The sequence below is a fragment of the Schistocerca gregaria genome, chromosome 10, assembly GCF_023897955.1.
Source record: "Schistocerca gregaria isolate iqSchGreg1 chromosome 10, iqSchGreg1.2, whole genome shotgun sequence".
NCBI lineage: Eukaryota > Metazoa > Arthropoda > Insecta > Orthoptera > Acrididae > Schistocerca > Schistocerca gregaria.
In genome coordinates this window covers 189,498,583-189,510,898 of record NC_064929.1, presented here as the reverse complement: position 1 = coordinate 189,510,898, position 12,316 = coordinate 189,498,583, and the positions used below count along the sequence as shown (strand labels likewise).

The window sequence follows — 12,316 nt, the reverse complement described above, 5'->3', positions numbered from 1 at the left end:
GCTTTTGACTGGTGTTCAAATTGATGTGACTAGACAAAGTACTATATGTACAAGAAACAGAAGGAAACTGTAAGACTGGAAGGTAAAGGCCGAAGTGCTTGGATTAAAAAGGTGGTAATGCTAAGATGAAGCCTTTCACCTCTACTGGTCAGTGTTCACACAGAAGAAGCAATGACGGAAATAAAAGAAAGGTCCAAGAGTGAAATTAAAATCCAAGGTAAAAGGACAGCAATGAAAAGATTCGACGGTGATATTGCTATCCTCGGTGAAAGTAAAGAATGATAACAGGATCAGTTGAATGGAATGAAGAGTCTCGTAGGTACAGAATATGATGTGAACCGAAGAAATACAATGAGAACAGGGAGAAGCTTATTTATTTTTAATTTCTGCTACCAGTCAATAATTTATTTTATGTTTAATCTAACATAATACAATGCGTTTGGAACATGTTCTGTTCATCTTCAGTCGTTTATACACACATACATACAGAGAAATGTTACTTAAAAGTAACATGTATGTATGTATGTATGTATAAACGACTGAAGATGAACAGAACATGTTCGAAACGCATTGTATTATGTTAGATTAAACATAAAATAAATTAGTGACTGGTAGCAGAAATTAGAAATAAACGGTTAGCCCACACAGTTACGGTTCACACACATAGCCATTATGGCCGAGAATAAGGGAGAAGCTTACCACTAAGACTGGGAAATTCAGACAAAAAAGAGCGGACAAGATGACAGGACACGTGTCAAGACATCAGGAAATAACTTTATAGTACTAGAGGGAGCTGTAGAGGCAGACAGAGACTGGAATACATCAAGCAAGTGATTAACGACATAGGACGTAAGTGGTATTTTGTTACAAAGAGGTTATCACAGGAGAAGAATTCGGGGGGGGGGGGGGAGGGGAGGGGGGGCGCTTCGAACCAGTCAGAAGACTGAAGACCCAGAAAACCAGCTGGGTAAAAAGTGGAATGAAAACTCTTCCGCATCAGGGTAAAGAATGAAATGTGCTAAAGACAACAAAAATAACAAAAGTTGATGGTACAATTCTGGAGGTACATTAAGTAATATAGTTTCTGCAAAACTTGTTAGGAATAGTGATAGCAGTAAAAAAGTAATTCAGTTTCACTATACACTGAAGTGCCAAAAAAACTCGTAAAGGCATGCATATTCAATTACAGAGATATGTAAACTGGCAGGATAGAGCCCTGCGGTTGACAACGCCTATGTAAGACAACAAGTGCCTGGCGCTGTTGCTAGATCGGCCACTACTGTTACAAACGCAGGATAAGAAGATTTTAGGGAGTTTGAACGTGGTGTTATAGTCGGCGCACGAGCGATGGGACATAGCATCTCGGGAGTAGCGATGAAGTGGGGATTTTTCCATACCGTGAATATCCGGAATCGGGTAAAACATCAAATGTCCGATATCGATGCGGCCAGAAAAAGATCCTGCAAGAACGGGAACAACGCCGACCTAAGAGAATCGTTCAAGGTGACAAAAGTGCAACCCTTCCGCAAATTGCTGCAGATTTCAATGCTGGGCCATCAATAACTGTCAGCGTGCGAACCATTCGTCGAGGAGTCAAGCAGTATATTGCTCCCTCTTACGTATATCTCGGGAAGAGACTATGCGGATAACATCAGTGAGATTGGAGCCCACACAGAGGCATACCGACAATCCTTCTTTCCACGAACAATACGAGACTGGAATAGAAGGGAGAACCGGTAGAGGTACTCAAGGTACCCTCCACCGCACACCGTCAGGTGGTTGCGGAGTATCGATGTAGATGTAGATTCAACGAAACTTCATCGATACGGGCTTTGGGAGCCGAAGGCCCACTATTGTACCCTTGACGACTGCACGACACAAAGTCTTACTCGTCGCCTGGGCCCGTCAGCACCGACATTGGATTGCTGATGACTGGAAACATATTAGCTGGTCGGACGAGTCTCGTTTCAAATTGTATCGAGCGGATGGACGTGTACGGGTATGTAGATAATCTCATTAAACCATGGACCCTGTACGTCAGCAGGTGGAGGCTCTGTAATGGTGTGGGGTGTGTGCAGTTGGAGTGGTATGGGACCCCTGATACGTCTATGTACGACTCTGACAAATGACGCGTACGTAAGCATCCTGTCTGATCACCCGTACCCATTCATGTCGACTGTGCATTCCCAAGGACTTGTACGATTCCAGCAGGACAATGCGACATCCCACATGTCTATAATAGCTAAAGAGTGACTCCAGGCACACTATTCTTAGTTTAAACACTTCCTCTGGCCACCAAACTCCCCACACATGAACATTAATGAGGGGTCTGGGATGCCTTGGAACGTGCTGTTCAGAAGAGATCACCCCAGCGTACTGATTTATGGACAGCCCTCCACGACTCATTGAGTCAATTCCCTCCAGCACTACTTCAGACATTAGTCGAGTCCATGCCACGTCGTGTTGTGGCACTTCTGCTTGCTCGTTGGGGCCCTGCACGATATTAAGCAGGTGTAGCAGTTTCTTTGGCTCTTCAGTGTATGGACAGGAAAAATGTAGTAAGGGATAAAGTTGTTTCCGTTGTGGCTGAGTGCCAGAGAGAAATAGTTCCGTAAAGGTTTGAAATTATTTGTAAAGTCTAAGCGCTGTCATTGTCAAATACTGGACGAATACATTCTGGATAATTTACGCGCTACGAGTTACGCTGCTCTAGACAAATACACAGTTTCTAATTATAATATCTGACGTAGTGTACTTAACATAAGATTATACCTCTCAATGAGTAGGTTATGACAAAATTTTCAATTTTTTAATTCGGCCAAAAAGTAAGCCTGTATGACATATCGAAAATCAGAGTTTTGTTCCCCTTGGAAACCGTCAGATAGGCCGACAGCTGCTGGGATTGTGCCTGTGGTTACCTGTGTACTAATACCGACAGTCATTAGGTGTGCTACCGAGAGACGGCAACAAATGCAGGACAATCATCACGTAACGCTTCTATACTTTATAAACTGCGTCTCCCATTAACTAACGGAAATCGGAAACTTCTATGCAAATACACAGTCATCCGCTCGCGACCCACTACCTGTGATGTTACTGCTGCGCCATTTGCCGAAGAGTCGACATGGAGGACTTTTCCAAGCGACCAGAACGCCAGCGAATGCGATTACAAAATCAGAAAGTACAGTACAACCGATGGGCTCCCAGTCGTAACATTACTGCGTGCGGTTAGCGTTTCCACGTTCAGTTGTCCGTGTGTAGGCCCCAGTGTCGACATACATTCATGATCGAACACAACAGCCATCTGGGTAGGGGTGTAAGCAATCAATATGGACGCCGACGAATGCAAAGTGCGCATAAGTGTATTACCCTCTCTCGTCCTACATTTTCATCGACATTGGCACGATGTCAGTTCACTAGATGCATCTGTGAAGCAGTTTATAATGACAGCCAGCACCATATTTTGTGGTTTTATTTAAATACAGATGAATTAGATCTTCGTTTGCACCTTACTGCTACATATTTAATGTCACCAGAACATTATGTAACCAGTAAGGGTAAAAATTCTTTGTAAGTTAGTGATAAGCTTTTACTTTTATCGTATATCTACATATTACCATATTTTAGATGTTAGATCATAGATCCTTCAGAAGAAGGCGTTTTTAAAGACTTCGTAACCTAGACCCAGGCTATTTCAATAAACGTTGGTTAGGGACAGACAGTTGATAGTCCCTAATTGGAGAGTCTTCGCCCTGTTTTGATCTTAGCAGCGATTATCAGGCATTATAAACACCTGTGACATTTGCGATCGTGAAACTTTTTTATGACTGTTTGGACTGTGCGGTGAAATAAACATGAAAAATAAACAATGAAAATCCTATTTGCATGTAATGCATTTTCAGCCACTAAAGCGAATCTCGGGATTTTGGAAATAGGTCTAAGTAAAACTGTGCTCCAGCAACACAAATGGAAGTCAATTTTCATGTTAAATGTTTGTAATACAAGTAACAACACTTTGTAACTGACAACTTATTCTTTACATAATGGCAGGTATGTGTTGGTATAAGGATATTATTTACATAATTCCAAGATGGTGTACGTATCAGGATAAACATTTGAATACATTTGTAATTCATTAATTAAGATTACTATCACAGGTACACGTAACTTCTTTATTAGCAGGGGTTTCGAACATTTTAGTTCATTCTCAAACCGTTACCTACATTGAAACCTACAATTTTATTAACAAAACATGAAATACAAAAGTTTCATATTTTGTGCAAAGATTACGGTAGTGAAAAACACTTTTTATGATGACGTACCAGTAATTAAAAAAAGCAATGCGGCAATGTCTGAGGCCTTTTCAGTACACTATCTATGTATGTAGTTGCAACTTTATGATCTCTAGAGAGACAAGCGTATGAACACATAAGTAACTACTGATGGCGCCTGTTAAATTTTTCTCATAAACAACTAAAGACGTATATGGACCTTTGAATGAAGCAAGATATCTGTAACACAGTCAAATAACCATTGCTAATTAATATGATATAGAAACAAATGTATTATCTATAGTCAAATATTAAAAATGGAGGCATATAATAAAAGATTTATTGAGCTACTGCAATCCGTGCACATAAGTTGTTTGCAAATTTTCTATGTCATGTTTTGTTAATAAAACTATACCTTCTAATGCGGGTAATTGTTTGAGGATGAACGAAAATATTAGGTGGTAATGATGAATAGAATATTACATGAAACTCTGACGAAAATCTGAATTAATAAATTATTAATTTTTTATTATAGCCGAAGAAGCAATAACATTCCTTGAGGAAGTAGTATTGGTGAACACCAGAAGAAAGGTTCCTGTAATGATGTTGACATATGCGGCAATCCGTCCTCTCGCTCGCATCTTTCTGTTGCGTAGACGTAGACGCTATCGACAATACTTCACTCCTGTACCGTTCGTCATGACACGTTCTTCAGTATTTTTCGCAGTGAACCGGGGCCTCTTTCAAACAATAGTGACTCAGTTTGAATTGCTCTCATTCTTCTGTGATGTCAGAAAATTGCTACAGCAATGCCTTTAAATTTCCCTACAGCCTTAAATCCAAGGGGTTCAGACCTGATGAACAGTGAGTCATTGACATCCGAGCTATTCGACCAATCCTTCGCTAGTTTAACGTTGCGGTTAGCTACTGCCGCACTATCCATAGAAAATGGGATGGTAGCCAGTCGTGCATAAACCACAGTCGTTGTCATTATAGAAGAGTACCGTTCTCCAATGGCACTGGTTATCCGTCGCATAGAAATCGGCGATACACAGCACCTGTTAATCTGTTTTGTAAAGTGAATGGCCGTTGGAGTCTGTCGGCAACATTTCTGCCAATACAATGACGACGAAACGATCCTGATGTATAACAAATGGCTCAAATGGCTCTGAGTACTATGGGACTTAACATCTGTGGTCATCAGTCCCCTAGAACTTAGAACTACTTAAACCTAACTAACCTAAGGACATCACACACATCCATGCCCGAGGTAGGATTCGAACCTGCGACCGTAGCGGTCACGCAGTTCCAGACTGAAGCGCCTAGAACCGCACGGCCACACCGGCCGGCTGATGCCTAACATCCATAACTACTGGAGAATTTTCATTTACCTACAAGAGCTTATTGTAATAATTTGCCACAGTGGTGAACCCTGCCAGATCTGTCAATCGTACTCATTACTCCTCACAGTTAAAAGGGACCATATTGCAGCCAGTAGCGGTTTTCGGACATACAATTATAGGAACTTTTCCAGCTTCAGTACCTTGTAGAACTAACCAATAAGAAATCACAGTTAATGCTATGTGCCCATTGACACCACTTCCATACTAACTTAAATATAGATTACTAAAAAACTCTACATCATCGACTCCATCCAACCAAATTCCTCTCTCCTGGCAATGACGCACACACACAAACAAACAAACAATAACAAGAAGTAAATGAGAAAGTGAAGTCCATAAAATAGCCACAATACGCCTAAAGAGACGATAGGAAAGCGCACCATGACAGTTAATAATACTACAATTAGTAAACACACAGACTTCCTAGAAACACACTGTTGAAAACGCGAAGTACGTATGTGAAATACACACAGAGATGTTAAGAACAGAATTTCAGATGCCAAAAATGTATTAGGGGAGCATACACGTCTTTTCAAATTCTGAAAAGTACTGATGTCATAGGTATGGACCCATACTATGTGCGTCTGTTCGACGACCTTGCTTGGAAATGATCTACGCACTTTTTCAATCTCTATGAACTCTTCGTTTTTCCAACGACCCACGGAAGATTGCTAATAGAATGGGATTAAGTTCTTTCGCATACTCCGGGTGGAATCGTACAGGTATCCTATCAAGCCCAGCCACCTTTCCTTAGTTAAGACGTTTTACTTCATATATTATAGGCCATAGATACTTATTGTTATATGCACAATTTTTATTTACATGCGACTGCTGAAAATAGAAATCCTGTAATTACTTCCCCAGTAAGAAAAGGTAGAAAAAAGGAATTAAGTATTTCGGCCTTTTCTTTGTTATCCTCCGTGCCCATTCCATTACGGCCACAGTGTGTGTGGACAGATGGTCTAACAATAAGAAACAACTACAACATATTCCATCGAAGCAAATTAGCCAAAAAGAGGAACGAATTCGTAAGATGCACGAAAAATTTAACGCTTAGGGTAACTTGTACACTCAGAAAATGCAACCTCATCTGCATATGAGATTCAAAAATACACACCAATATGTCTGGTGAAATGGATGATATCATTAATAGGACTATTAAAGGACTCACTGCGGAGAAATTAGCCGAATGGGACGGAATTCGGTAGATGTGATGTACATGTACAGACAAACAAATCATTACAATTGGAAAAGTCCGATTATTTATTCAAGGGAAACAGCTTCACAAATTGAGCAAGTCAACAACGTGTTGGTCCACCGCTGGCCCTTATGCAAACAGTTACTTAGCTTGGCATTGATTGACAGAACTGTCGGGTGTTATCCAGAGGGATATTGTGCCAAATTCTGCCCAACTGGCTTGTTACATCGTCGAAATCCCGAGCTGGTTTGAGGGTGCTGTGTATAATTCTCCAGACATTCTCAATTGGAGAGAGATCCGACGGCCTTTATGGCCAAGGCAGTGTTTGGCAAGCATGAAGACAAGCATTTGAAACTTTCGCCGTGTGAGAGGCGGGCAATATCTTGCTGAAATGCAAGACCTGAATGGTTTGGCATTGGGGGGGGGGGGGGGGGGTTACCAAAACAGTGCGTAGAATATCGTCGACTTAGCGCTATCTCGTAATGGTGTCGCAGATGACAACCAAACAGTTCCTGCTCTGAAAAATAATGGCAGTCCAGATCATCACTCCTGGTTATCGGGGCTGCATCTATATCTACATCTACATCCATACCCCACAAGCCACCTGACGGTGAGAGATGGAGGGTACTTTGAGTACCTTATCGGTTCTCCCTTCTATTCCAGTCTCGTATTGTCCATGGAAAGAAGGATTGTCGGTATGCTTCTATGTGGGCTCTAATCTCTTTGATTTTATCCTCATGGTCTCTTCGCGAGATATACGTAGGAGGGTGCAATATACTGCTTGACTCGTCGGTATGTTCTCGAAACTTTAAAAAAAGCCTGTACCGAGCTACTGAGCGTCTCTCCTGCAGAGTCTTCCACTGGAGTTTATCTATCATCTCTAAATGATCCTGTAACGAAGCGCGCTGCTCTCTGTTGGATCTTCTCTATCTCTTCTACCAACCCTATCTGGTACGGATCCCAGACTGCTGTATGGCGTGTAACAGTCAGGTTAGTATCCCACCGCTGTCCACGACATCTCTAGACATGTCTTCGTCCTAGAATTTCATGTGCTGGAGTAGAATTGTCTTTAGTGACGGGTCCCGCTTCGAACTGAGTCCAGACGACCAGCGAAGACATGTCTGGAGACTCCTGGACAGCACTGGGATTCCAAGCTGAGTGTCAGCCACCATACGGTTCGACAACCAGGAGTGATAGTCTGGGGTGCCATTTCTTTTCGTAGCAGGACCCCTTAGGTTTCCAGAATGAGATTTTCACTCTGCAGCATAGTGTGCACTGATATGAAACTTGCAGGCAGATTAAAACTGTGTGCCGGACCGAGACTTGAACTCTTGCCCGCGAAAGGCAAATGTCCCGAGTTCGAGTCTCGGTCCGGCACACAGTTTTAATCTGCCAGGAAGTTTCATACCAGCGCACACTCGGCTGCAGAGTGAAAATCTCATTCTGGAAACATCCACCAGGCTGTGGCTAAACAATGTCTCCGCAATATCCTTTCTTTCAGGAGTGCTAGTTCTGCAGGGTTCACAGAAGAGCTTCTGTAAAGTTTGGAAGGTAGGAGACGAGGTACTGGCAGAAGTAAAGTTGTGAGGACGGGGCGTGTGTCGTGCTTGGGTGGCTCAGTTGGTAGAGCACGTGGCCGCGAAAGGCTAAGGTCCCGAGTTCGAGTCTCGGTCCAGCACACAGTTTTAATCTGCCAGGAAGTTTCAACCCTAGGTTGTTATTCGCAGCAACCTTACAGCACCATGGTGCGTCGCCGATATTCTACAGCCATTCTTGTTGCCTTACATGGCAACTCAGCCAGGGTTTACATTTTAGCAAAATAACGCCTTCCCGTACAAGGCGAGCTTTTCTGCTGGTTGTCTTCGTGCTTACCAAACTCTACCCAGGCCAGCAAGGTCGCCGGATCTCTCGCCAGTTGAGAAAATTTGGAGCATTATGGGCAGGACCCTCCAACCAGCTCGGCGTTTTGCCGATCTAATTTGGCACAATGTCACACGGGAGGACATCAAACAACTCTGTCGATCAGTGCCACGCCGCAAAACTGCTTGCGTAAGAGCCAGAGGTGGACCAACCCGTTGATGACTTGCTCTGTTTGTGAAGCGCTCCCTCTTCAATAAATCGTGCATTTTTTTAACATTATAGTGATTTGTTTATCTGTACCTGTAAATCACATCTACCGATTCCTCTTCCATTCGGGTAATTCGCGAAATGCTTCGTTTTTTTTTTCTGTGTCAGAGCGTATTTTATACCCTCTGAAGACAGAGGTCACCTCGCCCTCGTTAGTGGCAGCAGACGAGGACACGGCGCTGGGGATATGGCGAGGTTTGGAGCAGTGCGGCTGACTTCCTGGAAACGAGAGGTCCGGCGTTTCCAGCTCCGGGCGGTGATTGGTTTGCGCCGCGGAACGCCGGAAGCTGCTGGAGGCGAGATTAGCGGCGCGGACACCCCACAAAGAGCCCCTGTTTGCGGTCGCAGCGCCCGGGGCCGCAATAACGCGCGGACACAGCCACACGTGCCCCTCAGTCGCCTGTTAGGGGCGCATTCCACACACGACGACACCCCTCACCGCGAGGGAAAACGTTGATCCGGGGTGAGCCGCGGCGTACCCTTCAGCAGAGGCCGCCCCGCAATACGGCGCAACTCTCACACCCGTGTTCTGCCTGACAGACATGCTCATCTGCGGCCTACGAAAGTATCCCCTACCCCCGTAGACAGTCTGCGTCATCACTAGGTTATTTTAGAGTAATTATTCTAGTTGGTGCTAGCAAAAAAATGACCCCATCTCAGTAAACGATCAGGACATAATCTGGAAATATCATTTCAGAAGTTCCTCGCAGGTCAGTTCTAGGTCCATTTCTCCTAAAATTGTACGTCTCACATGGCACGTGTCATTCCTTGCAAGGTTTACGTACTAAAGGCAGGAATGTTTTTAATTTTGATTTTAAGACTTGAGCATGTCTGCTCTAATCTTTGTTTATACCCTTCTCGCATTGTAACTTTACGGTTTTTAAATTTTTATTCCGGTTAAAACAGCCCTAGAGGTATCGAAACCTAGTTGTATTAAACAATTATGTGCAACCGGCTGGCTGTATTATTTCTCCGTTGAAATTTATGTACGGTTACTAAAAGACAGCAATGTTAAAAACTGTATAATTGATGTACTTGGTACTAGAGAAGATATAAGATTTACGGCAAAATACGGACCAAAGATTGCAGACTATTGCTGACGCAATAATTTCTGAAGAACAATCACACTTCGGGAAGGGATGTTCGAGGAATGGTAACAGATTCGTACTAAGACAAATTACTGGAAAAGTGACGAGCTTGGCTTAGAAATTCATTTAGCATTATTTGATTTGAAGAAAATCTTTGATAAGGGAAAAAGAACCCTTTTTTTGGAAATTTTAGGAATGGAACGTTTTACTAAACACGTTATTAATAAAGTGTCTACACGTAAACACCAAGATATATGTAAATTTAGGTTCGAAAATGTCGGATGAAACTTAATTAAAGCTCTGTGCTAGGCAAGACTGTAGTCTGCCATCCACTTTCTTTAATTTATATATTGATGATCTGGCAGCGGATATGCAGTTCACCAGGTATATAAGAATATCATGAATAATCATTTTTCTTAACACCTTTGTTAATTATTCTACACTCCTGGAAATTGAAAGAAGAACACCGTGAATTCATTGTCCCAGGAAGGGGAAACTTTATTGACACATTCCTGGGGTCAGATGCATCACATGATCACACTGACAGAACCACAGGCACATAGACACAGGCAACAGAGCATGCACAATGTCGGCACTAGTACAGTATATATCCACCTTTCGCAGCAATGCAGGCTGCTATTCTCCCATGGAGACGATCGTAGAGATGCTGGATGTAGTCCTGTGGAACGGCTTGCCATGCCATTTCCACCTGGCGCCTCAGTTGGACCAGCGTTCGTGCTGGACGTGCAGACAGCGCGAGACGACGCTTCATCCAGTCCCAAACATGCTCAATGGGGGACAGATCCGGAGATCTTGCTGGCCAGGGTAGTTGACTTACACCTTCTAGACCACGTTGGGTGGCACAGGATACATGCGGACGTGCATTGTCCTGTTGGAACAGCAAGTTCCCTTGCCGGTCTTGGAATGGTAGAACGATGGGTTCGATGACGGTTTGGATGTACCGTGCACTATTCAGTGTCCCCTCGACGATCACCAGAGGTGTACGGCCAGTGTAGGAGATCGCTCCCCACACCATGATGCCGGGTGCGGATCCTACGGTCTTGGCGTGCATCCGTGCGTCGCTGCGGTCCGGTCCCAGGTCGACGGGCACGTGCACCTTCCGCCGACCACTGGCGACAACATCGATGTACTGTGGAGACCTCACGCCCCACGTATTGAGCAATTCGGCGGTACGTCCACCCGGCCTCCCGCATGCCCACTATACGCCCTCGCTCAAAGTCCGTCAACTGCACATACGGTTGACGTCCACGTTGTCGCGGCATGCTACCAGTGTTAAAGACTGCGATGGAGCTCCGTATGCCACGGCAAACTGGCTGACACTGACGGCGGCGGTGCACAAATGCTGCGCAGCTAGCGCCATTCGACGGCCAACACCGCGGTTCCTGGTGTGTCCGCTGTGCCGTGCGTGTGATCATTGCTTGTACAGCCCTCTCGCAGTGTCCGGAGCAAGTATGGTGGGTCTGACACACCGGTATCAATGTGTTCTTTTTTCCATTTCCAGGAGTGTATCTTCTAGTTACTTCCCTTAACTGTACTAAGGAATTTCATTTCTAATTTCATTAATCGATTTCTGTCGTCCTCACATCCGTAAAGTAGCACCGGAACTGCTAATATTTTGTAGAATTTCAATTGATTTTCTTTAATTTTTTTTGTTCAGCAGATACCCTGAAATGGTGCTGTTGTATTCTTTATACCTTTATCATATTCAAAGGAAATGTCGCAGCCCGGGTAGTTAAAGAGACTTAGTTGCTCAACGATTTTGCTTCCAGATACTATTCTTGACTACACGAGTCGTTCCCTCGGAATGCTATTACTTTTGCATCTTCTATAGATATTTTGAAACTATAATTTTTGGCTAGTTTGATTTCGTTTAAAAATATTTCTTTTTAATTCTTCTTCTGAGGTGATTATTATAGTCTTGTCGTAACAATAACAATAATGTTACTGTTCCGTATTTCTTTCTTTATGTCTTTGTTGTTTTTGTTTACTCATTCTATTTTTGTCCCTTTATTACTGCATATATAGACTGAATAAAACTGGATAGAGACCGCAACTTTATGTAACTCGCTGGTTAGTTAAAATGCCATTCTCATTTGTTTTCTTCCCTGTTTTATTACAAATTTAGTTTCATTGTATAAGGTTCTTTTGGTCCCTGTTATGTGCTGTGTTATTCAATTTTCTTTTAATCTTGACTATAGTTTTGTGCTG

General features: G+C 43.3%; 1 protein-coding gene across 1 annotated transcript in view; it reads right to left on the bottom strand.

Moving 5' to 3' along the window:
- Window positions 1–12,316, bottom strand: part of LOC126293576 (short neuropeptide F) — a 518,100-nt gene that overhangs the window by 156,658 nt on the left and 349,126 nt on the right. The gene's annotated exons all lie outside the window — the stretch shown is intronic.